The 25,657-nt window shown below is 41.8% G+C and overlaps 1 protein-coding gene and 1 long non-coding RNA gene across 16 annotated transcripts in view; one reads left to right on the forward strand and one right to left on the reverse strand.

The window, feature by feature from the left end:
- Positions 1-25,657, reverse strand: part of LOC111244121 (uncharacterized) — a 63,805-nt gene that overhangs the window by 10,916 nt on the left and 27,232 nt on the right. For 9 of the 15 annotated variants that reach the window (XR_015322187.1, XR_002670748.2, XR_002670752.2 and 6 more), the window contains 7 exons: positions 24,246-24,478; positions 23,468-23,762; positions 23,216-23,278; positions 22,829-22,903; positions 18,623-18,707; positions 2,912-3,038; positions 1,906-2,062 (listed from right to left, as the gene is read on the reverse strand). This is a non-coding gene — a long non-coding RNA (uncharacterized LOC111244121). The other 6 variants (XR_015322184.1, XR_015322176.1, XR_015322175.1 and 3 more) reach the window with 5 other exon arrangements.
- The window catches only part of LOC111244112 (uncharacterized), a 42,563-nt gene continuing 39,688 nt past the window's right edge, over positions 22,783-25,657 (forward strand). The window contains exon 1 of the mRNA XM_022790783.2: positions 22,783-22,908. The gene's annotated coding sequence lies outside the window, so the exon portion shown is untranslated. The remainder of the gene's footprint in view (positions 22,909-25,657) is intronic.

Consider the following 25,657-nt stretch of genomic DNA (forward strand, 5'->3'; position numbering starts at 1 on the left):
GTGCAGTTTATATTTATCTAATTATCTATTATGCTATATACACAGTGAGTAAGTATAGGACCAAATAAGTAATGGCCATAGTGGCTATTAACATAGAAGGTTGACAAAGTGGTATTGGCTGCCCCAGGGCGATTGAGAAAGGTTTCCATTCGAAGTACCCAGCCAAGGATTCGGCGGTTCACACCAAATGTATCGCCAAGAAATGGTTCATAAAAGAGGAGCATCAAATAGTTAATACTGAGCGTATTAGTTTAACGCAGTTTATCGCGAACCTTGCCTTAGTACTGTCTTTAATAAGAGATAAGTTTCTGTTTTTTTTTTTTCTATATATATATATATATATATGTGTGTGTACATTTGTACTAACGGCTGGAGCATACATTGAGCTCACAAATAATCAGCGCTTGAGTCGATTTCGACACCCCTGTTGTTCAACGGTGGCGACACATTGAAGACGTATTGAGAGTAATAGCGTGCCGTTATCGCTACGTCTTGCGTATTATTAGTATGATGCAAGCGGTGTGCGTTGTGCTATCGGCAGCGTTTGGCTGACGATGTATTTCCCGTTGCCTGGTTACTTATTGCTCCGCTATTCCGTTTCGTCTTCTTTCAGCAACGCGTGTATTGACATCTACAAGCTGTAAAACCCTTAGGGATTTGCATGCGACTACCGGAAGAAGAATCGAAGGCCTTTTGTCAAGGACAGCGTTATCCAATCCCTATACACTCCCTTTTTAACCCATAATTTGTCCCTTGGCGCTGGGTCGTTAGCCAATCGATGATGGTCGCCTTCTCCCACAGGGGCAACACCTCCACGAAAACGAAAAACCGCGCCATCTAGGAACAAATTGATATGCTGAAGGGTCTCTTGTGCTTCTGCTAAAGACTAGGGAGATTCAGACGAAGTCAAGCGATGACAGGTCTTTGCGGCGAAACTAACCACCGTATTCCATTATGAGTTTAGAAGGTACAGACCTTCTCCAAAAGCCAGTCGTGTCCGTTCTGTATAAAAAAAAAAAGTGTTGCAGCTGCGTACAACTATTACACAGTTTGTGCCAGTATGAGAACTATTTTTTATATTGTCGCCATTATCCTGCTTGCTCGTTCGCAGCGTAACGGCCACTGCATGCGCCTGTCCCTAATCTAGCCAGCTATAGACAAAAAAAAAAAAAAAAAAAGACGAGAAACACGATCTATTTTGTATTACGTGTTCCATGAATAAAATGCGTAGTATCGTATAGTCGGAAGTGGCCCCATCGCCGGCTCATAGAATTACTGGTCTGTTCTATTTTTTCTATTTCAAAATTGGACTAATAAGGTAAACATGTTGTGATCGTCGATCTTATCATTTTTCCTCTCAAATTTCTAGGGAAAAAATTGTGCTAAGTGATCTGTGCATCTCGCCATTGAAATTAAATGCACCTGCAGTGACCGAAAGAGACGATAAACAGATATACGGCACACGTATTATAATTCATTTCCCATCCAAGTTCCCTTCGCGTTCGCCGCGTAGCCAATGATGTATGTGGTCTGACATGATAATGGCACCATCACTGCTCACCAGATCTAATCGATTTTTTTTTAAATGCTTCACGGTAGTGTCTTTAGTGGTCTGAATCAATTGTTTTGCTCGACGGTAGCAGCTTGCAATGCTCGATTTGTTCCCGGTCTGACCAAGCACTTAGCATCACCATCTTTGGCCACCATCAGTCCGGGCTTCGCCGCAGGTTGTAAAAGATTTTATACTTGCACATTATTGTTTGCGATCCACATTCGGTCAGCCATGATCAGTCGTTTTAGAAATGGCTCAATTTCTTCATGTTTCTGTCGAGTTTCGCAAATGAAAGTCAAAATGTATAGACTCTCTTGTGTCAATTTGTCTAGTACATAAACAGCGAATCTTACCTTGTAGCGATCTGTCTTCAAACGATTTAAGATAGCTCGGTGGCGGATATTCAGCTTCTATCAGGGGATATCATGGCCATTCACGTGCAATGCGTCCGTCAGCTTTTTGCATAATTTTGGTCGACTATTACGAAAAGCGTCTTTTATATCGAAATGCCTAGAACGAAAACAGCGTAACTACATTTTGACCGTTTCTTAACCATAAACGGAATTTTTTATATATATATATATAGAACTCGATAGAATTTATAAAATACAATTATAGAATACAGCCAATTTTGCACAAAGCTCACTCTTTCAGGCGTTTGTGAATCTGAATGAAGCCATTTCAACAAGTTTAGCATATCAACTACTGTCAAATTCTCGCTTTCCAGCAACACGAACGCCTAGCCTCATCTTACCTCAGACATGTGTCCTTAAGGCCATGTAGATAGAAACGGCCAATACTTTTTTTTTTTTTTTACCACCGAACAATTGATTCATGCAAGTAGTCTGTTCGACTGATCGCACGCTATAGCGCTACAGATAAAATCAACCCAGTTTGAAACAGACGTAGATGTAATTGAAAATTCAACTACGGCAGGGGCAGGAACAGCGGCAGACCCTTCGACAAGACCCATGATTTGAATTCAACTTCGCCCTGCCCAGCTGTCGGTAATGTATTCATACACGCACTTATGGCGGCTTGCACAATAAGCACTGTGAAAAGTGGCAGGCCGGTGGCAATTGTACTGAGTAATATGTGACGCTGTGTTGACAAACAATTTAACAGGCCGGTGTTCCTCACTACTGCACTTTACAGCCACTTATGATCAAGCGGAATAGGGACATTTATTACCGGTTTCAATCACAGGCTTATTAAGACAGGCTTATTAAGACAGAATCCAGATAAAACAGCAGCAAGATTGACGTTTTTTGCTCAATTTATTGAAAGCTGAGAAGCTACAACTGAAACTGTTACGCATCTGATTTTTCTCTGATAGATATATACTTTCAGCTTACGCACGGGTCTTAAAATGGAGAACTCAATTCGATATTCACGAATTGCCCAGTCAAAATTGACCCCACACACATTGCAGTCACATATGTAGCTCGCGCTTCTCTCGGCTGCAGGACTCAGGCCGCAGGCCTTCCTGTAAGACGCAAGCGTAAGTTAGATACGTTGTAGCCTTATACAGAAAATCATGTGACGACTATACGCCACATCGGCTAAAGAAACTGGCATTTTATCTTAGCTTCGTACACGGACGGGAACGAGTTCTAGGGTCAGGATAGAACATATTCTGGACATTTTTTCTAAGATCGTATCAATTTTGCTCGGCTGTTTATATTACGTAGATGTTCATTCGCAGTGGGTGGGCATCATACGTAGAGATGTACATGATAAGAGTAAAAAGCTGTCAATGGCCGGTGGGCCGTAGTCCTGTTACTTCGAAGAGGAAAGTGTTCGCTGGTCGAGTTTGATAGGTATTTTGATTTTGACAGTTTATCAGCAGTAAATTGCAACTTCAGGAGTTTCTAATAAAAAGACCTTTAACTTTTCAATACATTTTAAATCTCATGCGAATAATGTCTATGGCCAAGATTAGCCCCTGTTCAGGGATCTCGGCATACCTGAAGGAATACTTACTGTCCATTTACATTGACGGATAGAAAACACTGTCGGTTACGCAACGATGAACTTAAACATCATCGCTATTTAGAACACAAGTGGATATGTTAACTATATATATATATATGTATAGTTACCCTTACTATACTCTCGCAGACATATATTATTTGTAGTACGGCTACAAAAAGTTCATACAATACATACATAGAGATAACTTTAGTAACTTCAGTAGAAGTCGCGTACAGAATAAGTCAATAATAAAGTAAAATAAATAAAAAGAAAGGCACTTGATGTGTACATAAAACTGCTTTTATTGTAACGCGCTTTCTTTCAAGGGCACTAGACTGACACCGACCGATGATGAAAGCTCGAAAATAAAATGAAAGAAGGACATGTTAATTAATAATGATAGGTAATTTAGCAAATAGGTAATACCGGGTATAGTTATTCATCCTACGTGGATGACTGATGAAAACGTCCGGCGGATGCTCTACTTATGTACTGTGTGTATGCAAATTGGACAACATATAGATAATGAAACGTTCATAAGTTGAGACCAAGGACCCCTGTCCTTTTTGGTCGATTTCTCGCAAGCCTATACATCCTCATTGCCAATACATACATCAGAAGAAGCTATGAGTTCGAATATAGATATCGAAACTTTTTTCTCTATTTCTCTGTAGGTCTTCCCGAAATGCAACTGTTATAGTATGTGGCGTGGGTGCATCGTCTCTACGGAGAAATTTCTTGCCTGCCTCTTCTCGAATCCTTTGGGAACTTACCTCTTTTATCGCACGGTGAATCTCCAAAACAGAAAGAAGATTACGATGTAATCCCAGCAAAACTATCAACGCTGCTTTTAGATGTATCCCTCCATTTCGATAAAGCTCTAGCAGCTTCCACTGTCGCCGCGCAAATGTCAAAAGTAGTCAACCCGCTCTCTAACTGTTGTTCTCTACCGGAAGTGTTTCAACGTCTTTGTAATCGCTTGCAAGCTGTTCTTTCTGAGATCGAATAGGAGACTGTCCGCCGTTAATGCAGAGGTGTATTTAATCAAACTGTTTCTTTTTTTGCGGTGGAGGTGGAGGGAGGGGGTGGGGTAAGACAATTCTTCCGCTATCACAGCCTTTTGGTACCTTTCGACCCTGTCTCCAGGTCCCTATGAGGATCATTATCAAACTCTAGCAGCATTGTCCATTAGCTAGTTACGTACAACCATTGCTATTCCACTTATGCTACCGTATAATCACATATGTCTCCCAGGTGCATTTCCGGTCTTCGCGGTTTACCTACATATTTGAATAAATACAATTTTGGGAAACCCATCGTTCCATATTATAATATCCGCGTAAGCCGCTGCATGCTATTGCGTGTCCATTAGTGTCGACAGAACGTGTCTCCTTCGCTACCTTCTCCCGTTGTGCAATGGCAATTCCGCAGTATTGTATACTCTACGCCTCCGTATCAGCTAAATATTAACTCCGACTATGATTTTCCACCCCTCTGCTGCGTCAAACGAACCCATAATTAGTGCTCTTTTATTTACCCTTTTTTTTTTTTATTTATCTTATTTATTATTATAATATAATAATTATTATTTATTTATGACAACTGTTGCATATGATGCTACCATACGTTAATACGCGATGTCCCCCTCCGCTGTTTCGCGTCAATGCTCACAGTTCGGCCCTCTACACCCCACTGTATTCATCGCGCCGCTCCACTGACAAGCGCCAAACACGCGCAGTGGAATCAAGCAAATTCCATAGGGAAACACAGCTTTTCCTGAAGCTCCCGTGGCGATTCAATTTTTGTCTTCACTTATTTTATTAATATGACAACGGCTATTAACCCCGTTAGTCTTGCTTAATAACATCAACAAACGTTATTCGAGATAGGGCTAAGTAGATTTATCAATGATAGTAAACAATAAATATTCTTGTACACGTTATGTTACCATATTCATGTTATAAATAGCGGCAATGAAGTAATAATTATCACCCGGTGTGACGTTCAAGAGGCATCTACTAGTGCCTATTTTTTGCCCCCTTTGCTTCGCTTTTCGTCTGCTCGACGATGCTCCTTGGCATCATGAAGCTTGGGACACTATGAATATTAATATTGGCTATCCACGTGCGGCTCGGGTGAAATAAGCCATTTCTAGGAAGCACCGTCGTCGCGTCTGTTAACTTCAGACGCCACTCACGCCGCTATCTCCGCCTCGTTCATTACTTATGCTTTGGGCATTTTGCCTATCTAGCCTTTTTCCATTTGTCTCGCTAGTGAGCTAAGTGGCGAAGCTCCTCGAAGGGACTTGAGAACATGACACTGGTGCTCGTGCTATCCTTGCTGGCTTTTTCACCACTGTAATTACGGCTTTGGCCGAGATTAGCAATGCCACAACGCTTCTTTGCCAGTCCCAACTTACTGTTTTGTCAATTTCTGATAAGTTTTAATTTTCATTAATAAAAATAAAACTTAAAAGGGCTTGCTTCTTCGCTCTTGTTGGCCGTGTAGGGAAGATAATTGCTTGGATCATCTATGCCGGCGGATTTTTAGGCTCTTTAGGTCTCTCTAGCATCATGACCAGACTAAAGATGACGACTGCGGTGATAATGATCGTGAGTTGGGTAGGCTTCCCAAGGGAGCCTTAGCTACGACAGGAGAAAGCGGAAATCCAAGGACTGGAACAAACAGTAACTCAGGCCATTAACGAACGGATGAATTTTGAAACGGATGAATTTATTCCACTACCCGAACGAGATGTTGAATACTTCAGGGCCCGGATCCAATCCAGTCGCCAACCGGCCCTTATCAAATCGCGGCGTTCCGATCCTTCTATATTAGCACGGATGGTCCTGCTAGTAAAATGGTCAAGTTTGGCATGGTACCATTCGTATGCCCGTGTAGCGACATTGCGCGTTAGTGAACTAATGAAAGCGATCAACTATATTTGTTGCGCACTAGTCGCCAGTAGAGGAAACATCTCAGCGACGATGCGAGCTTAGATACAGGCTGTGCCCATAACGTGGACTACAACCGAAAAATTGGCACCTTCCCGCAAATAAAGCAACTAAAACAACTACATATGGCTACTTTTCTGTTCCATAATTTCACGCTTGTCTATATATAACTGTATGTAAAGACGGTACTGCTCGACATTACACAAACAAGTATATAAATAAACAATAATACCAAGATATTCGATCGAGTTCCATATAGAGTTTTTTTTTTTTTAAACTAGATTGACCTGCCGAATAAATAAATCATTAACTGTGTTTTAGGTAAGCTTTAATATAAGCTTGTATATTCAGGTCAATTCAACAGGAGGATACGTATGTATTGCTGAGTGGTTGGACGGGCCTGTTACAAAATGTTTTCGATCTTTTTTAATACTGCTGTTGGCGTTAGACGAGTTACTGTTGCATGACCTTCGTTCCGTTAAGCTTTAGGATAAACAGTATCGAAAAAAAGCCGAATGTCGCCCGTTGCGTAAGGCAAGCTACGTTTTTGAAGTTGCGAAATCCGACTTTATTTGGTGAAATTGCAAAGAATCTATTTCCTGCATACGCAGTACAATAGGCAAAAGCTGTTAGAAAAAAGAGGCCATATGATAGCTTTGTTTATATGTGAAACAGGAGGACGCGCACAAAATTAAAAATGGCAAACGGCAATCGCTGGATTGTATGGCTAGACTGAAAAGCCTCTCAGGCTATTTTGTCGAGCCGTGTAGGTCTTACCGCTTCTAAGCCTACCATTTTGAATTGGGGATATCATGCGCAGCGCTGAATGTTTCTACTTTCTGAGTGTAGAACTGAAATTTTCTGGCAAACACCTCGACCTATCCTCATAAACAGGCATTACATTATGTTCTAACAATAAGGGAACTATTTTTGTTAGATAATAGACAGAAGTAACGCGACTATGGTGATGGGCAGTATTTCTTCGAATGAGGTATACTCCTACCCTACAGCGTAGCACGGTTTTGTAACGACAACCTAGTCAAACGTAAACCCGACGTCAGCCCCTGTTGAACCTTGTATACGTCCTCAAGGTACTTTAATGGCGTAACGGATATATCACTGATGCCCGAACAGACACCAGGCATCAGTAAATCGTACGCACACCTAATTGTTTACCGAAAGCAACTTCGGAAGCCACTAACATGAAATCACACAAATCGCATCCTGTACATCTTCCAGCAGGGTAAAAATGCCGTATGGTTCGACTATCTGTTGAAGCTACGCTAGCAAGATACACAAGCAGTGACGTTAAGAGCGACAAACCAGTTCATTAAACTTAAAAACGAACGTTAGCGAGATGTGTGATATTGCGTTTTAATAAGATCACAGAGAAACAAAAGCTATTGCCTGTTCTTTAATCTCAGGTTGACAATGATCGCCCGGAGGTCGGCTATGCTGAGGCTTAGACCTCGAGCCTTACGAATCACAACTTGAAACGGCCAGCGAGTATTTTGAAGCGGTACTCTCATTCATATTTTCAGCATTAGTAAGAAGGATCTGGGTGGCGCTCAGACGTGACGGAATGCCGAGAAATTCGCTAATGATACAAAGATATATGAATACATATTTTTTGGCATCATTGTACCGAGGTGAGCTACAAGTGACAATAAAGAGGTGGAAATAGTCGGTAATTACGACGCGTCAATTTACTTGTATCAGGCCAATAAACTCTCGTCCCCGCGACGGTGTACTGGCAACGTGTTGGCCTAGTGAATACCCGAACGCGTGAGGTGACCTGGGTTCGAAGTCGGTTCATTTTATATTTTATTGTTTTTTCGTGCTGAAAGAGGCCAACCGTCTGTAACAATGCTGAGTGATACTGCTCGACATGAAATCCTGAACTCGAGCTCATCACAAAGTCGTAAACTAAACTGTTTTATTCTAAAGGTTAGTTGAGAGTCCAACAGAAAAGAGATAGATACAGATTATGCAAATTAAAAAATAACACATTTTCGAATTAGACATAACGTTTGAGGTGTGCAGTATATGCGCTGCGGTCTCTCGCAGTGAAAGTAGCGGTCCGACGCACAACGCCAAGAAATTATCATTAGCCAATATGGCAGTGATTAGAAAGACGTTAGCGTAGGGCTAAAGCAATAAGTATTCCTTTGTAGGAAACGTGAGACGCCATTTTCTGATCGGTGAAGCAATGTTGATGAGCTAGTTAATGTTGGGGTTAGGTTCAGGTTCAACAATACTGGTTTTTGTTGAACGCTTTAGTCATTAACTCATTTTCAAATCCATTTTTTCTTTCTTATTCTTATATGAGTAATCTACCGTCGTTATCCTATTAGGCCGAACTGACTCACGTGAGAGCTTTAAATAATAAATTTTGTGAAACAGTAACTATGAATGAAGAGTGATTAAAAGGAAAGGTTAGAGCTTCCTATTTTAAGGCCGTTGATTCCGTAACTTTTGAAACACTTGAGAATTATCGTACACTGAAACGCCAATGACCTTTTCTCCAAAATTGAACACAAACGCTTCAAAGTTCTAAGATTAAAGTATTGCGACCTGTGGGTCCTACACTAGATTTTTTCACAGACACCCACGAAGATTATTGTGTGAATGATTCACTCGACAAGAAATGTCGAACGTGTGTCGAACGCTTAACCTTAAATAACTTTCCTTTAATTTTGCTTGAGACCTTCGCTTGAGCATCCTTGAGAGCTTTTTCAAAATCGAAGTGTGTTTTTCGAATCGAAGGATTAGGTGGTAAACCTAGTCCTTCTATTTTCGTAGCCCGAAAAGAGACAAAATTTCGTGATCTCAATAAAATGATTATAATAGGCTTGTTTTGATAACAGGAGTACATAAAGTACGAGCATCGAATTAAAAAGTAATAAACAAAGACGGCCAGTTACCTATCGGCCAACGCACACGTATAAACATACCGGTCAATTCGCTGTTCGACTGATCACAAATTTTGTGTACACCATAAAAGTTCACCGCACATTAGCTTCAGATTTCCAATAACATATTTAATTTGTTGTGCTTCTGCACAAAAATAACCAATTATTCACTTAAAAAAGGAAAACACATTACGTTTCCCATTCAACTACCGTACAAGCTAAATCTCAATATTTTTCCAGACTGACATAAAAATCTAACGAATCAAATTCACAAGAGGTGCCTAAAATTGCTTTTTAGTTCTCAGTTTGTTGACGTGGGCCGTATTTCGAAATGCGATCAAACTCCACGACACGACGCCCCATTTTCATGACCTCAATAGCCTATTAAATAGACCGAGTTAAAGAAATCAACTTTTAAGACATAATCAAAATAATATCGCTCAGTATCACTAGTTACAATAGCCCCTAAGCGGTTTCCATTCTGATCCAGTCCCGCTGGTTCCCTCAGGCAACATATACATCGTACTTCGCAAGCTCGTACATAAATACACGTACGTACATCCAGGTAAGCAGGCAACGTCACGCCTAGGGTGTAGTAAACTTTCCAGGCATGGCCATCTTCGTTCAATCTTCCACCAAGTCTACATTCATGGCTTTGTACTTTGCCAGAGCAAAATTTACATCTCTCTGCCGCAAATACAATTCTGCTATAATTTCCTGTAATCTAGCAACAAAATGAAACGATTTTCTGCTAGGAAGAGGGACTGTGATCGAAACGACATGAGATATGGGACTTGCGGGTCTTGGGTAAGATCATATCGATGATTAATGCTGAACAGGAGGGTTCGAGGTGGCTGGGGCTAGAAGGAGTTGGGAACGCCAGCGGTAAACACAATTTGCTACTCCCTCCCCCCCACGCTCGCTCCACTTCGACCCGTTCCAACGCGCGTTGAAGCGATCTCTGCTGAGACTGCCGCCCCTGGCGAGGCCGCCACCGTAGCAAGCGCTGCAACGACCTGGGAAGAATGAAACGCGGGAAGATATCGCAGCGTTGTCCTTCTTTAAAGACTTAGAGAAAAGGAGACAAGGAAAAAGAGAGAGAGAGAGACAGTAATAAAAAGCGAAACATGAACATAATGACGGGTCTGTCCGTGTATGCTTGCATGCGCTACAAGTTCTGTAGCGGCCGGAGTAATATCGATTACGACGTCAGCGACGGGGGCAAAGTCGCGAACAGCGGCAACAACAACTTGAAACGTCGCACTAGTTATGCGTTCTAGGCACGCGATCAGCTGTGACTGTGGGGCTGGGCGACCATGAATAAACCGCTACGGTCACAAGTGGGTGAACTGTTTGGGGTGAATATATTTTTACGCAGCGCTAAACGGTAGACAATGTGACCATACATAAATGGCCCTCGCAGGAATTCTTGAAGAGCAAGCGTTTGAAGGCTGTGTGAAGAACCATCCACCTATCATCAGAAAAGGTGGCAACCTTGGAGTTTGGGTAATCACCCAAAATCTGTGCGAGTCAATCATTTGACAACACACATGCACACGTATATACCAATCGAAGTACTGGACATTGTATCAGTATGAAAACGATCAATCGTCGGATTACTTTGCAGGTTTTGTTTCCAGAGCTGTACTAGCCATACAATGATAAGTTTCTTTGAACTTGAATATTTTTATGCACGTTAACCAACTTATGGCTAGATTCTAATCATCTTGTTCGTTACTACGATGGTTTTAAAAAATACGTGCATATATAAGAAGAAAGCTCACGAACGGACGTTATTAAATACTATCAGTATCTACCAATTAACAAAGATATCGGTAAGTTAATCTTATAACGGGTCTGTTTTGCTCTTTCTATATATATAGGCTTATGTTACATATAAATTACATATTCAAGCATCAAGCGATATATTCGATCTCGGAAATGACAGGTGAAAATTCGATTTGAAGCCTAGATTAGCCTAGGAACGTAATCTGGGACATCAGCCTTGATTTGAGTCATAGGTGGTAACCAAATTCCTAAAAGGTACTTGACACACCTGCCGCAGACCGTCATACTTCGTTCACAAAGGCATCCGTTTTTCATTTTAACTAGCACCATTAGCACAGTAAATTATTCCACACGAAAAATTAAGTATCCTATAAAAAAAACTAGAATAACATAGAGTCCAAATTGCTGTTCTTTCGAATGCCTTCTTTAGGTAGCTTTCGATTCCATGCGGCGGCGCGTCTGCGATGGCGGTGCCGGTTTAAAAAGCGAACGAAAATTTTTCAAGAAAACAGGCCGAGAATGCTGTTCATAAGAGTTGGCTCGTCCTATTCCATTTTTACTCGGCGCTTCCATCCATATTCTGCGTTTCTCATTGTGGAAAACGAAGACCAATAACTTTTCGCCAATAAGCGGAACATTCGCGGGATTTTTTTATTAGCTACGGAGTACTTTGGCTGCTTTTTTCATTGTTCATTGCACCGATTGGAAGAACTGAAAAGCCAGTGTCGATGAGAGAGGAAGGCTGCTGAAGTGCGTATTTTACTGGATTTCCAACCAACACAAAACGACTCAACAGAAGAAACGCTCTGTCGATTAGGACATAACTTACAAATCTACAATACCATTACACCACTGATGAAGATATCTGATCATCGACAGAAACCAAAACTTATTCGCTGATTAAGGGAAAATCACTGATTGCGTGGAATACTGGTGGAACTTTAACAGATATACACGATTTTTACGCACAGTTATTATTATTATATATTATTTATTATAAGAGATTTTATTTCTAGTAGATTCCTCAGTTCGGAGGTACCCTGGGAAAGCTGTAAGATTACGGCATACGCCCAGATAATACTGAAGTTTATATCCGATAATTCTCCTGCAAATCGTTGTCATGGCACCAAGGAAAAATCATCTAAGGCAACTTGTTTTCTCAGTAAATATCTACGCTACAGATATGAACTCGTTATATGGGGAATTACCTACCTAAAAGGGAACTATCGTCATGTAATCTTTTGCAGCCGATGGTTAAAGCTTTAGCGTGTGCACGCCACTATCGATCAACTGATAGGGATTTTTACATAATGCATTTTAAACACCATCAAAGGAACAAGTACACCATCAGATGACCACCGAAACTAATAACCGCTATATCGTCAATTTTATTTTAGACGCAAGCAAATAACTAATTTCAGTCTGACCGAAGTTTCGAAGTTGGATTTCCCGGACAGTCTGGGGAACAGACACTCTAATTTCATTCAGTTGCCAAGTGAGGTGCATCAACCGGGGTGTAATCATCGGATCGTACAGTACACGTCGAAGGGAGCCATACAGTTTATGAAAGTAGACATGTAGATCGTACCTAAATAATCCCAATATTCGTTACTATATATACAAGTGTCTCATTTTATCGGACTAGAGGTGTGGTGAGAAGCTTCACGTGTCATCTAATACTAAAAAATTTCACTCGGGTTCGTCTGTATATCTCCCTATTTGCATCTTGTTTGCATTCTCTAACGGATTTCGTCGAGAACTGCAAGTACGAGAGAAATTTGTCAAAAGGATTATGTACAAAAACAAGACAAAAACAAAGGCACTGATATTTCGATTCTAATAAAGTTTACTTTCAATATAAACCGACGAATATTTGCGAAACAACAACGCCACAGCGCTCGACTGATGGCGCCACAAGCGAACTAATTCTCGTCAGTAGATAAGCGCCACCTACAATCATCTTCCAACCGTTTGCAGGACGGTCCCATCCATCTCTCTGTATTTCATGAATACCGCGACAAGTGCTTCTGTTTAAACGATCGGATTCAATTGAAGTGAATCGCGATCGTCTGGCAGGCGACACTGCATAAAAATGAGTTCACACTGTTTACCACTACCGTCGATCATTTCCTGCTCCGTTACTGGATAGAAGCCGTAGCTGGAATTCTTTTTAGCAGCAGCAGACCGTCGTTAGCATCATCTTCAGCGTCATTCACTAGAGTAACGACGGATGTCGACAGGATTGCTGTTATTGGCTAAAATTGAAGAAGCAAACCTGCCTGCCTGCGTCCCGTAGGTCGCCATGTCGTCCATTCGCAGTGTGATTTATTTCATTACCCCTCGATCGCAGCACTTTGTTTGCCATCACAGGTCTGGCTCCTGCCAGCACGAAACGCAGTCGATCTATGCCCGATTCGAACCTACACCACAACATCTCCCTGAGATTAGCATACACATATGTTACCCACTAAGCCACCGCCACATTCATCCAGAGCCTTTATCCGCATGACACGCCTTCGTAGGTGTCTGAAACAGCCCCACTCAATGCGGCTTTGGCAAGTGGGTAAGTCTTGAAAATGCGCGGTGCAATCATAGGAACAAAGAAACTACCACTTCTGATCTTATACGGGCGATATAACCGTCGCCGCTCGTCTCAAGTACCGTTATCGAAAGCCGAGATTTATTCATCATCTTATTGTGGTTGCATGTAAACGATATCAGAAATTCGTCGTTACAAATCATCATAAAAAGTGAATGATAATTGAGGTAATGAGACCAACAATATTATCGCCGATTGTTTTTTAGATAAAAATTTGGTAACGTAAAGTTTGGTCACACATACAGATACGATGAGTCAACTATGATTCGTCGAGGTTTTCTATGTAATTCATAGTAAAAGTATGCAGATGACTGGGTTCTATGGAGCCATGCGGAGGCGTTACAGGTAAGTGGGACACGACAGAGTGACATCGGAAGGTGAAGAGCGCAGCGGACAATAAAGCGATCGTAACCGGAGCGATTGTAACAAAACAACACCATAGAAAATATGAACGACAGGGGTCTCTGAGTTATTGTTGTTGTTGTTGTTGTACTTGAACGTTGCGTTGTATCAAGGCATGATATCTAGATGCTGGTCTGCTTCTGAGCGATATCATCAGCATAGGGAGTAATAGAGAGAACTGCACAATAAATATACTCGATTGAGGCTTACATCAAACAACATACGGCCGAACGACACCCTGGTCGCAGGGGCAAATCGACCATGAAGACTGAAGCCCCAGTTATATTGAACCACCGTGAGGACCACGACAGCAAGCGGCAGGGGGATAACAACATGGGTTGAAAAAGCTGAGAGGGTTATAATAATGGGGCGCTTTGATTTCAGAGTTCTATGACATAAACATATATAGACATATCCATTGGAGTGAGAAATTGGGAATAGCATCGGATTTTGAGCAGTACATATTTATTAATCTCGTTTAAGTCCTGATGGTCTTACCTAAGCATATTTGCAACATGATTCTAATGCATAGTTGAAGGCATCCTACCGGTCAGGCTCAATTCAGAATATTTCAAATAGAGAAAAGATTCTCGTCTATGGATTACGAACAAACACGCACAAAGAGTCATGATTCTGACGGCCCTCCCCAGGGACGGGTTTTAGACAAATGGGAATCACATGAAATACACGCCTTGATGGCAAAGAAGGCAGATTTGAAGGTAAGAAGTATTTTGACTAGTAATGCCCTATTGATAGGGAATCCCGTAGCGCTTATAGAGGTTGCTATATAAAACAAATAAATTGGGTGAATAAACACGAGATTGATACGAAAAGTATTTGATCGAATCATTTTGTTAGTGCATCCACACACGTATACGCAGTTAGCCTTTATTTAAATTTGCGTATATATATATATATATTAGTTCGATTATTTGTTGTTGAAGCAGTGGAGTCAATGATTAAATGTTGAGCGACCATAAACTTCTAAATTACAGAAATAGCTTATCACCTATCAAGTCTTAATGACAAACCAAATATATATTAGGTGACTGATTTCCACCAGCGCATGTCTACCCCCATTTTGAATATAGGGTACTTTACATGTCCGCAAGTTTCGTAGAAAAACGCATTACCCCATTACTTATGGAGACCAGTAATAGTGGCCTATGTGCGCCTTATATGGATCGTAAACTTCACGAGTTCCACCACAGCTTTTTTTGTGGTGAATCGCTGTTTGCTTTGAGTCCTTACTCAAAGACGGATGTTTACCTAACGACTGTTCAGGCTGCTTTCTTCACCGTACTACAAAATTAGACGTTACTACATGCTTTTCTTATGGTGCGAACATGTAATCTCTTTGCAAACCTATATATGAACATAATAATGGAACTTCGAATGTGGATCATCGACGGAGTCGATCCAAGACAATGTATTTTTTAAGCCTGTTCCAGTGATTGTCCATTAGGACGTCTCGAGTGAGAAGTTTTAGCTAGCTTCTGACCACAAATAAAACATGAATACTGTCTGGCAAATCCTTCTTCAAGCCCTCCGTTGTTTCAGATTGCCAGAGTTAGTTGACTACAATACCAATCGACCTAGACGTGTTTCACATATAAAACTGTTCGAATAGACTAACAAGGGAGCGCGCGTGCTCACACCCACTCAAAGAGTACCGCATACGGCCGCTTAGGTCACGTCGATGGCCAGAACCTTGACTGTTTGTGCCAACTTGTCGTTGTCTTGTCTCGTCTCGGTGAGGTTTCTCGTTCCTGCATCAGAAAGAGTAAGAAAGAGCGGACACTGGGGCCAAGAGCAACATTTCGGCATCAGCAGCTCCTCTTTCGCTTTTGATATCAGGACACGTCTCCAAGGCCGCGAAAGTGTATGCATTATCCTCCAAGCTGGATCTGGCATAAACTATTTTTGGTTTTTTCTCACTACCATGTGACGCGTGCAAATGACGCCACGTGTCATTCGTTTGTGAGTTGCTCCGACGAGCTGGATTTTTCTGACTGCGGTTTGCAGTACGGCACTCATTAGTTGATCATCAGGGATGCTATGCTATAGAAAGAGATCTTGTAGAAGGACAGAGGAATTGTGACAAGTCTCCCTGTCGTTATAACTCGTGGTGCGTTCCATCATACGATAGGTAAGGTACGACTGAAGTAAGAAAGTTTAAAGCGAGTTTATCCTTTACGTACTATCAATGTGTTTTGTTAGTGTAATATGTAAATGCTTTTAAATAATGCCATTTATTTGGATATAAAGCATTCTGCGCAGTAGTTTCCAAGGGCAACATATATGTTTTTAGGGACGTAACGAGATTACGTTAAGTTTTGAACGTGACCGTTCTCGTACTCGAGACTGAGCAAAGCGAAGCTACGTGGCAAAATGGAAGATACGCAGCCAGAAGATGCTGGTGAAGCCCGCGAAATGCCTATCAGGTAAGCCTTAATGAAAGGCTAACTTGCGTGAATTTCACTTAGGATGTAAAGAAGAACACACATACAAATTATTTGGAAAGGGTAAAATCGCAAGGCCATTTGTTTATCGGCTGTTCAAGCTTGATCCGTGACCCGGCAAGTCACTTGCCTAGGGAATACGGTAATTACAACGACTAATACTTTGACGTAGCATCGACTATTTTTATTTTCGACTGCTCACCAGGAAGCTGTATCCATCGCATCGCAAGGCATCGTGGTAGCAGCTGCTGTCGTTCAATGGTTGCAACCCTTTTACCGCGAACGCGGTCGCCACTGTAGCTAGTATAGCAGAAATAATAGGAATGGTAGGGATACAGGCCTACGCAGAAGGGGCCTGTCCATGCCTGGAGCCTGCTCGAACGCGTGTCCTATCACTAGCCGTACCCCCGTTAGGTTTTTCTTTCTCCTTCCTGGTGCACGTATGTTGAGCAACCATAATAGGAATAACAGGGTTCTTCGGTTACATCGAAAGTAGGTTGAAACCTTCAGACTAGCATTACTTTGGTTGTTGAGGGAAGCGCGCATCTGCTAGTACGACAAATGCTTCGGTTAACCATAGTGGCGAATAACAAACGTCGATGTGGGTTACGCTTTCCTTCTTCCTTAGAACCTAGTTAAATTGACCCTAGCGAGCCGGAAGGATCCGGATGGCTAATAGAAGAAATGTACCGACCTCATTTCTAAACGGTGTCGGAGTGAAGGTCTGCGTCGGACGTCTACGAATCAAACCCCTCTCTTTTTTCCAAGTAGAGAGACAATGCCTTTTACGTGCACATGGGAAACTGCTTGTAGTTCCGTTTCAAAGCTTGTCGATCCTGCTGTGTCAAGCCCAGGGCAACTGTAACTTGTGCCGAATGGTTTAACCCCGCCATAATAATAAGCATCATGACTAAATCCAAGGTTAATTAAAGAAATCTTACACACCTACGGTGTATTCCAACATAAACCAGTAGATGTTAGTACCACTTTGGATCCATAAGGAGAGAGTTGTTCAGTTGTTATTACGCTTAGGACTTTCTCTGTGCCTTTTGGCGTTTTTATCGTCGAATCTTCGTCTTCGGATACTTTCTAGTTTTTCTTGCTTTACCATGATGCCTTCACAGAAGGTCACTCCAGTGATCCATCTTGCTGCTTTGCCAGCCACGTATCAACCATGCGCCGTACCTGCTAGTCCTGTATATTTATTACTGATCGAACCTTTTAGGCCCATAAAATTGACAGAGGTTCGTAGGTAAAGCGTTACGAGAGCGACCGGTTGAGACTAGGCTAGAGTTTCAAGAATCCCACAAAGGATAGGCATTACGGATTACAGTATCAGGACGATACGTGGGAGCATTATTTTGCCATTCAGAGAGGGGCTATTCGGACAAGAAGCTGACAAAAACGGGCTTCAAAGAGTAGAAGAAGGAAAGCCCGTAAACAAGTGGCAATATGGACAACGACAATGGTAAAGTAACGATCCCACAGTTTTATCAAGCGTAAGCTTGTACTATACATTCAAAAGGTATAAGAAACTCCGACAATTTTGGTTGTCTATATGTTTCTTGTAAGGAACAATTTTAGAAGGAAGATTATTAGTGTATCTTGAATTTGTCAGAACGGCCTAGTTAATATAATCCTAACAATATTAAAACGTCGAAGCTGTCTCGCTAATTTGTTGATAAAATCTGGTCTGGTGTCGGCCGTGATTGAATTTAATTGGATTTCTATTTACCCTTAGTAAACTGTGCCTTTGGTCCTGTGATAGTGTGGCCATGAAAGGTTGATATTGAAACTTCGTAACATGGGATGTGGTCTAGATTCCGAACCTGGCGTAGACAGATTTCATTTCAGGCTGAGAGCCAGCCCTCTAAAACAATGTTTAACATTAGTATCATATTTAACACTAGAAACATTTAAACTATGCGTGCTTTATTATAATTTCTGATGAATTATCAATGTACATCCGAAAGACTGACCGTAAAGATACGTCGTGCTACCGCCCAAACACGTTTCGTTCTGTTCAGAAAAGCAAAGCGTCATAGTCTCTGGGCTGCGATCAAACTGTAAAAATCAAAATCATTAGATTTCATATCTCTACTGGAATAAATAAAATATTAAAACATATAGCTGTGTAACTTTCCTTCTATCCGATTGCTTGCCATTGCTTTCTGCTGTCTCTTTTTCCCCACTATCTCAGAGAATCGATTCAAATGATCGTAGTTCGTTCTTCCTGTTCGTTTGCTACCTCGATATTACAAAAGTATAGAGGGGTGATGAGCGACCCATCCAGGCTATCATGGAAGATAGCGCGGTCTACAGATTACCGCAAACAGAAGTCGTCATACTGCCTGTTTCGCTATTAACTCAGGAAGATAGATCAAGCCAGTTAGCAGCGACTCTCCTTTTCTGTCGGGAGCTCAACGAGGTCAAATAAGAGGGAGGTGGCGAAAAAAAGAGATGACATAAGATCGAAGATGAAGCGTCGGTTGTCAATGAGTGCGACGGGAAAAAGGCCTCGTCTGTACAAAAGAAAGCTAGAACAACATGATTGCAGCGCTTTTCACTGCCTGGTGTGCAAGCCACTATCCCAATGCTGGACCCAATCCTCTATTGACCGACCGAGACCTCTTTACGCTCATGCGATGCGTTTTATCTGTTTTCACATATGCGTGCACCTGGTCCTTTTGATGTTGGCGAAAAAAAAGAAGATATTAGAGCATATAGCGGAGATGAGGGGTGAAGGGAGGCGTGAGGGTTAGAGAAATAGTCCGAGATAGGATCCCCTTGTATGCTTAAGTTCTCGGCATTGGCATCGACCCAGAAGCACATAGCCTGAGAGTAACGGGCAGCAAAGGAACGTCGACAAGCCAATATGCCCCCCCCCCCCCCCGGCACCTTCCCATTAGATGGCACACGCAAGTTGGAGAGAAGTAGAAAGAGCGGAAAATGACGATTATTGAAAGGGACAAAATCGACTCGAAACATATGGTCATCCACTAGAGGATCCTTCAGATTTATATAAGCAGATAGCAATATTGACTGAGGGGAAATATGATTAGCTCAACCAAGAAGAAATACTTGAATTAACTCATGATGAGCTGGCGCTAATAGCAATTTTAGTTGTTCTACTTTGTTGTAATTGGCTGCCTGTGCTGTCATGATACTACAGTGGTTGCTCCAAATACAGCAATTCAATTTAGAATGATATATTTATGCATAAGATAAAAGGGAACTCAAATATACTTACTTGTCAGTGTATTTGATTCGAAACCTAAAAGAAGACGATATTTCTCTATGCTTACAGTTTATATTGCGAAACAGGCAATAACGTACAACATTATAGATACCAACTCATTTATTCTATTTTCATCATTTGCTATCCACTCGCCTATTTATAAAATGTCTCCACAACAAACAATTAACACAATCAAATTTTAGCCTTGATTCCTGTTAGCGATAACTCGTATAATACCTTGAACTTCTATTTTAACGGCCGATCCAGTTTTTCCGCTTCGGACTTTTCTGTTTCGTATCGTATTCGCCGAAGAACCCTGTTTCACTTTTGTACGTTTCATCTAGCAACAACTAGTAACCAGCTGTTCTCGTTGGAGAAAGATGCTCTCTCTCTCTCTCTCTCTGTCTTTCGCCTCTCTCAGAACCCTCCAGAGAACTAGGGCAAGCAAAGGCCAAACGAATGCGGAAAAGATCGACTGACTATGAAAAATCCGCGGCGGGAAAATGTTGCTTCAAATCTATTTATGGCAGGGGCGGCATTCCTACTACCGCTGCCTCTCCTATCCGTCTCTGAACCCCCAGCGATGTCAGCGAAGCCGGCATGATTGGCAGCGTGAGCCGCAGTACTGGCAGCAAAACTCGGAACGAGAAACAAGACAGGGGGGTTTCGTTACTGCCTCGAGGCTCCCCGTGCTTCTGCTCAGCGGAACATCTCAGAATCGGCAAGAAAGAAAATCAATGCCACTTGAAATCGGGACTTCAAGGGCAACAGAAAATATTTGTGGAGATCTGTAGAACAGATCATTGCAGTTTGCTGATAACGTCTGCTGCTAGGACTTGCAGCAGGTAACCGTATTGTATGAGAAACTCGAGCACACGTGGGGACGCCGTCGTGATTGCACCAATCAGGAGTGCACCAATATAGGAAGGAGTATAAACGCACAGGTATTAGCCTGCAGTATTCGCGTATTTAGTGAAAAAAGCAAGGCTAACGAAAAATCATTTAAATTTCGCTTCCCTCTGAGAACTCCTGTTGCTCTTTATGCTATACTCGTTGCCACAGCGTTCGTATCAGCTCAAACGCCTATTTTATAATATATACGGAAGCATGTGAGGGATTGGGTTTATGGAATCCAGTAAGACATCGCTTGCCCATTTTCTGTGAACACATTGACTTTGCTTACTTTGATCGCTTGCTTGGCAGGCTGAGTTGGTTATTTGGTTGCGTGAGCAATAACGCACGAAGACAATAAACAGACACCAGCTTTGGATCGCAGCTGCCGAGACGTTTGCCTCGGTGGATGAAAAACGAATATAGAAAAATAAGAAAAAAAAATGGGCACAAAATTACTGAAGAGGTTGCTGCTGGAAAAGATCAACTGTACTTGTTGCATTGTTTACGTGTTGGGGAATCTGCAGGTCTGGGGAGTGCTTACAGGTTCACACAAACGGCAAATCAAATATCACTGATCTACATTATGACTTTACAGTTTTACGTAAGCAGGGGCAACGCTAAATCGACGCTGTTCATGTCTGATATGTGTTTTCAATTTTTCTGCGTCCTTGTCTAAGAAAGTTATATAGAGAATACAAGAAAAGTCTAGTTTGAGGAATAAACATTATAAGACTGCTTACGAAGGCTGACTAATCGAAGTTATAAGCTAAATCATGTAATAAAAACGTGATGTCTCTCAGTAAATAAATGCATACCTTTATTTAAACCTTTAATGTTAAGTTCACCCTATTCAAATTGAGGGCTTTGCTGGTAAAGCGCTCAGAGCGCACTTACTGATTATGCACTTGAATAAGTATATAATAACAAGGTTTACATCGCATGTACGTTGCCCACAAAAGAAGGCCCCTTAAACAAATATAGTAGTGAAAAAGTTATGGTAGAGATAAAACGTCAATGTCTAATGTTTCTAGGAATATGGAAACGTGGAAGGCTGGATTCCTCCATTCGGAAAAATAGAATGAGAAGCAAGGCCCGCGTGTTGGGATCGCTTTGGGATGTCTTTATGGAGGAAATAGGATACACCGGTAGCAAAGCAGGTTGCCTTATCGGCGAAGAGCTGCGAGAAACCAGATACACACACATACACAAGACGTGATGAACACACACATATACACTATAAAACCTAACGTACCAGAAAAACAGTGTTTTCAACGGGCACCACTTCATCAGCATATTCGTGGCAGGTGAAAGGATTTGTTCTTCATCGATGCTGGAGGGGACAGAAACACACAAAGAAAACCAAAAGCATGAACAGGAAAATATGTTTATAGGGGGAGAAGGTCGCTGTGGTAAAGACAGCTCTACGAAAATGGAGAAGCCACGTGTAGCAACGTCGTAGCCCGAAATGAGGGCAGGAGAGATAGCGACGATGGAGAGAAGCAAAAAAAGGGGCCAGTACTGCCGTAGGCGATGGAATTCACTTGTCGCTCGCTGACAAATTAGGAAATTATCGCCCGTAGCTCTTTTTCTCCTGAACGCCCCGTCGGATTTGGCCGTCTGTTAAGAGCGAAAGGCAAATATGGAGACGGGCCTGGATCAAAGCAATCGAAAGACGACAGACAAGGCCACGGAACCCAGCTGGTTATTCCTTCTATTGCCTGGTTGTCGTGCAGCACAAAAACAAACCGACATCGACACCGCAAATCGGCACGCCACAGACATTTAGTACGATTGGTGTTTATTGCCTTGCAGAAACCACGAAGAGCGGCTTTAAAAATGTGCCCAGAGCGGTTCGTCGCTGAAGACAGAGCTTTATCTACTTCCTGACGGTTTTCTTTTTCTCAAGTTATAACATCACCATTAGGTGCACTACGGCGCATGGCAACAGTGATCGATTGTTGGTGTCCGTACTTAACAAGTGAGGATTCAGATTTTAAAGGCAGGAGTGATATGGTCTCGGTGGAGAGCCATTAGAGCTAACCATAGTACTTACCTCTTGCTGCCAACATGCGCGAAATCCATTTCTGTGTGAACAGAAGCTCGACTTTTCATCGGGATCGCCGTATATCTATAGTAAGTTAAAAATTAATGTTGAGATACAACGCTTCGTCATTGGTCTGTTTTTGGCGTTGTCTTGACACAATTTGTGTTTACAGTAGCAGCGATGTTCCTTAGAATAAGAGTGCTTATATGTACACTCGATGACTCTCTTCAAGAACACAGCTCTTCAGACGAATGTTGTCATTCACAACAGCTAACAATTGAATTAATCGAAAATCTAAGACAAATTGTATGTTTATGACTTCGAACGTACATATATAGGTGTAGCTGACCTTTTTAGATAAGACTCGAGTATATATGTAGATTTAACAATACACACCTATGATCCTACGTTTATGATCTACAAACTTCTCGACGAAGAAGTGCGTCATTTACGGCTAACCTGTTAGAAACAGCAAATCCACAATCAATCTTTCAACAGTGGCATACACAAGGGTGGCCATTTAGTCGGGAACAACTTGACAATAACGCCAACAGAAAACGACTGAATGTATCTACATAAATATTTCTTAATTACAAACTTTACGCATTTGAAATTTTAATTGAATACAATATTAATAAGGTAAGGTACCTCGGCTTTCGTCATGGTAGGTAATTTTCTCATCCAGTTTTTAGGCGCTTTCTCGTGGACATCTGGTTGTATCTCTGGAATGGGGTACAGATATTTTCTTTAAAGTTTGTCCATCGCCTACGGTTTGTCGTAAACCATTCCTCGTTTCTCGATGATCCTCTATACGGATTCATATTCGGAAAACTTTCTGGTCCGTCATGTGAGCCGGAGGCATTATTGGCGCTGTTTTTGGGCGAAACTCTAAGCCTTATTCGCTAGCAGGATGGGTCTCCAGGCGACCCCAAGTCACTGAAAGCTAACAAGGCATGTGGTTTTAATAGTATGATCCACCCTTCCATGTGACTGATAACGTTATCGTGTTATTAAAGGATCACTTCAGAGAGCGGCTGGTCTCCAGATGGGGTAACGCCCAATAGTCCCCCAGATCATGTGACAGAACTCCGCTCGACTTCTTTTAAATATGAACACCTGAAAAGCAAGGTGTATTATGACAATTCATGGATGGCGAACAGACGTAAAGGAAATATTTGTGCCGTGATTTGAGATATAAGAGTCGGATGTATGCGAAGAGGTAGCCGAAAATTCAATAAAGTCTATCTAATCTGTGTTGTATTCAAGTAGAATCTTAAATGTGTCAAGTCTGTAAAAAATAAAGATTTACATAAGGAGATTTAGCTGGTTCTCCTTGACGCCATTTGAAATAACCTAACCAGGTGGCCGTTTCTCTGTCATCATAGTTCATTGTCTATAAACAGGTAATCATGGTTTTCTTACTTACGCAGATACAACAGCAGTAACTCTTGTTATAGCAAATGAAGTACCGACTTGTGCGACAAGTAAATGTGGCATCCGTTTTACCCTTTACGTTACTTCTACATATGCTCACATATGATACACAAGAAACCAATGGAACGTTTAGTGTTGTGTACGGTTGTAGCGTAACGCTGCGGCCCCAGTTAGAAGTCAGGCTGTAGATGTCACTGGACCCGTCGTTTTCGGACGAAGAATTGCCTGAAAGATTCCGTCTTCATCCTGTCAGCTCTATGCACAGACAGACCCAGCCGGAGCGGGCCCTCTACTGGGCGTCATGCTGCATTGCATTTGATCATGCAGCGGCTATCGGTCGTGCCGTTAGTTAGTTGCCTGATTGGTATGCAGAAAGATAAAAGACACCGGAGCGGATTTCGCGATCCGGATTCCAGGCCCGGCACGACTTGTCCAAGGTCGCGCGACCAAAAGCTTGAAGCTTGCAAATAGCACTAGGTTTTAATGAAACTTAGGCTACGGCCACAGGTAAGGAAGCATTTACCGCTTAAAGGGCCTTGCCACAGGCGATTTTGAGAATTTGAATACATTGTGCTATTTTATATTGAGTCTTAGCGAATAAGTTCTCTCATTTAAAGAAAGTGGTCTTGAAAAGTTTTATTTTACGACACGGACACTTTTTTGCCGAGTAATGTTTATCACTAAGAAAGTAATGTATTAACTCGGAAATAAGGTGGCGTCTTAGCATCTGTTTTCTTTTTGAATATTTCATCGATTTAGATATACCGAATACCGAGAGAGAGGTATTGGCATAGGCAAAGCAGAAGTGTGCTAGACATATGCTTACTTATGAGGTTACATGCACATAGAGGTTCCTCCGACATTCTAGGCTTTCGATTTACAGCATGGCTGCTCTCCTCCGTGCTGCATGTGACGAACAGCCTCAGTAATAGGTTATATTGTGGTAACAGTAAAAAAAACTGTAGTTAATTACTACCAAAAGACTAGTAATTAACTATAGTTTCCATTCGGCATTTAATTTTCACTTACTGGTTCTACAAGTTCATTATGCCTACCAACAGGGATTGATCGAATGCTATTTTAATGCGTTGGTTCGCCGTTATTTGTATGCTCCCACTATTTGTCTTTCCTCTTTGCGTACGTAAAGGCCTGCCTATTCGAAATGATGATCTATGAACAAGCATAAGCCACTCGAAAAATGGGCCATCGTGCCTTCCAAAATACAAGTGGATCCGCCTTTCACTAACAATACCGTTACCCCGCCTAGGATTATTATGAGTGCCCAGGGAGTCCTCAAGTGAGTCTAATCAATCTATAGAACCGGGGGTGAGTATAAGTACCTGGAAGCATAAGAAAGTGAATGGGGTGTATATTGTAGTAGACAACGGCTAGTCACTACAATTG

The sequence above is a fragment of the Varroa destructor genome, unplaced genomic scaffold, assembly GCF_002443255.2.
Source record: "Varroa destructor unplaced genomic scaffold, Vdes_3.0 BEIS01000002.1, whole genome shotgun sequence".
In the NCBI taxonomy this organism is placed as follows: Eukaryota; Metazoa; Arthropoda; class Arachnida; order Mesostigmata; family Varroidae; genus Varroa; species Varroa destructor.